Source organism: Crocodylus porosus, unplaced genomic scaffold (genome assembly GCF_001723895.1).
Source record: "Crocodylus porosus isolate Cpor-Errol unplaced genomic scaffold, CroPor_comp1, whole genome shotgun sequence".
In the NCBI taxonomy this organism is placed as follows: Eukaryota; Metazoa; Chordata; order Crocodylia; family Crocodylidae; genus Crocodylus; species Crocodylus porosus.
In genome coordinates, this window is record NW_017728943.1 from 34,948,800 (window position 1) to 34,952,147 (window position 3,348).

General features: G+C 41.5%; 1 pseudogene; it reads right to left on the bottom strand.

The window, feature by feature from the left end:
* Positions 1-797: 797 nt before the first annotated feature.
* On the bottom strand, positions 798-2,601 carry LOC109319041 (annotated as a pseudogene).
* Between the last annotated feature and the right edge of the window lie 747 nt (positions 2,602-3,348).

A 3,348-nucleotide genomic window follows, 5' to 3' on the forward strand; every position in this document is an offset into this window, starting at 1 on the left:
AAAGTTTTCCTAATTCTGTGTACATGAGATTTTTCTCCTTGTTTCTGTGCTTACTTGAATCTGTCTTACCATTTTGAAGCCATTCAAGGTTGAATGTATTAACCTGTGCACTGTTCTGAGTTGAGATGGAAACTGAAATTGGGAAGCTGTGGATATTGTTTTCATAAAAATGTGAAAAATTCATCCTGTTTTTTGACCAACTTTTGTTTTTAACAATCTACAATCTGCCCATCTCAATCTGGTAATGTCATCATTTGCTAATCCTATTTATAGATTGTATATTTCCAGAATTATTTTTTTCTTTTCACCCTAATCACTATTGTAGCCCTTGCTTTTTATATAGCAAGTGTAACATGAAGGTGCCACGATGGCATGCTAGGTGTAAATTAGGGCTGTGTAAAGTTTCAGTCACTGATTTGCTTTGGCAGAGATTCAGCTCGATTCGGCAGCCGAATCTCCAAATCTGAATGAAATCAGGAGAGCCTTTAAACTCTCTGAATCGAATTGGAACCTTCTGAATCATTATGGAAAGATTCGCTGATTCAGATATAGACACAGCTTTAAATGTTTTTTCTACATACAGTAAAAGCTCTGTTAACTGGCACCCATAGGGAATAGGGGGGACAGTTAATCAAATATGCTGGTTACCTGAGAGTTATACTTACGGTTTTTTTCAAGAAAGAAACTAAGCCTTCATTTTAACTGTGATATAATAACTTTTAATATTTTAACTACTTTAACTTTAAATATTTTGACTATGATATAAGGAATAATAAAGTAAATAGTATACTGTACTATTACTGCCTCTCAGCTGCTTCTGAAGGCACCTTGAGATCAGAGGTTGCCTCAGAACGTGTCTCTGCTTTGGAGTGTGCCTCTTCTTGAGGATCATCAACATCAATATCTGATCCTTGACACAAGAAGATCTTTGTAGAAGATCTATGAAGCAACCTGCGGATGTCTGCCTGCCTGCAAGTCAGTTGCCTTTTTTTCAGGAAATTGTTGTGAACAACATGAAGTTGCATCACTTCCTGAGCAGAATAAGATGACTGCTGCTCAGCAAATTTCAAGAATGTTTCCAGACATTGTGCAGCAGTAGCCCGAGCCACTTTACTTTCTTCACTGTGGCCTTCTTCTGAGTCTTGTTCAGGCACAGTGATCTGTCAGGAAGCACTACCTTTTCTATAATTTCAGCATCATTAAGGGTTTGTGCAACAGCAAGGTCTTGATCAATGTTCACCCACCCATCAAGTTCAGTATCTTTGAGTTTAGTGAGCGGGTTAGTGGGGTCAGCATTTTGAAGGACATCAAGAATCTCTTTTAATGATTCTTTTTTAAGTCTCACATTGAAACCTGAAAATTCTCCTTTATTAGAAGATCCTTCTGCAAACATCACTGCTGTGCACAATTTTCTTCAAGTCTTCCTTAAAGTTGTACTGCTCACAGCACACCAGGTACATGCCACATTGAAAATTGCATCCTTAATGGTAGACTGCAACTGAAATTCTTGGAGACTGCCTTCAGTGTTGAGTAACTTTCTCATAAAATCCCTTCTGTAGATGGATTTTAGGTTTTCAATAATTCCCTGATCCATAGGCTGTATGAGTGAGGTGACATTTGCAGGCAGGAAGATGCTAAAAATATTTCCAGGCACTAACTCTGCTTCAGGAGTGTGAGCTCAACAGTTATCTAAACTCAGAATAACTTTTGTGTCTTCTGTTCTTCCAGGTTTCTTCAGATGCTCTTTAACTGTGGGTACAAAGACATGGTGGTACAAAGACATGGTGAAATAAGTACAAAAATATTTCCTTGACCACCCATGCATTAGGTTGTGCCTTGTACTCAACAGGTAGATGAATGACACCCTTGAATGCTCTTGGTTGCCTGAATTTTCCCACCACTAGCAATTTGATTCTGTGCTCCCGCTGCATTTGCACATGTACATACAGTCAAGCAGTCCTTGCTCTACTTAAAACCAGCTGCAGCAACCTCACCTGCACCAGCCAGGGCAGAAGTTGGCAAACAATGACAAAAAAGGCCAGTTTCATCAGCATTGTAGATCTGCTCTGGGATTATGCCATGCCCCACAACCAATTTCTGGAAAAATCCACAATATTTTTCAGCAGCCTCATGACCAGAAGATTTTTTTTCTCCAGATACATCAAAGCATCTCATACTATGGCAAAGTTTGAAGCAAGAGAACCATCCATCTGAAAAAACACAGGCCTCGGTCATTCTCATTTGTTGATAAAAGTCCTTTGCTTTTTCAATCAGCATTGAGCCAAAAATTGGAGCGCTCTCTGAATGTTTTAAGGCAAAGCATTCAGACAACATCTTGTCTAATTGTTCCACTTTTGGTTTGTGCAGAATACGGCATTGCTCAGTTGCTTTACTTGTCTCAGAATTTGTCACAAACTGGAGTAACTCTGCCCTCTGTGCCTTGATGTCATAGATTGTAGCTGAGCCATTGAATTCCTGCATCGAACTGTTCCTGTTTTCTCCTTTCTCCAGGAGCTTAATTATGTCCAATTTCTGCATAATCATCAAAACAACACACTTTTGCTTCTGTTCTCTGCTTGTTGATGGAGTATTGGTAGCCATAGCTGCAGGATGGGTGAGATATTCAGCAATATTCAGCAAAGTCACAGCAAAAGCACAGGCACAAGCTCAGCATGATCACAATGTGATTAAAAGCACAAGCGCAAGATTGATGCGATCACAATATGATCAAAAGCACAGGCACGAGCTCAATCCGATCACAACGTGATCACAATGGCAGATGGTGGATGAGACTGCTGCTAGCGACACCAGTCAGCTTCGTCCTGAACAGTCTATGACAGATGCCAGTTAATAGAGATTCCAGATAGTAAAGTGCCAGACATAGACACAGCTTTAAATGTTTTTTCTACATACCTCAAGGTACCAGGTGGCTCATGAATGCTGAGATGGTGGGGAAGATGGAGTGTCCCACCAGGGTGTGAGGAGGTCCCCAGCATGCTCAGCAGTAAATCCAGAAGTGGACCAGTAACACTTCTGGTCCACTTCCAGGTCCACCACAATGCATGCGGGTGACCCCACCCCCTGGCTCGGTGACTGACTGGTGCCTCCTGGGTCTGGGAGGGCATCCAGAGTCCCCCCGTGGTCAATCAACAAGCCAGAGGAGTGCAGGGGGGATCCACCGCCAAGCAAGTGGCTCCTGTGGAATGCTCCATCTGCCCCACCATCTCAGTATTCACGAGCCATGCCTGATATCTTCAGGTATGTAGAAAAAACATTTAAAGCTGTATCTATGGCCGAATCAGTGATTCTCCAAATTAGCACTGAATCTTCAGATTCGGATTCAGCTGA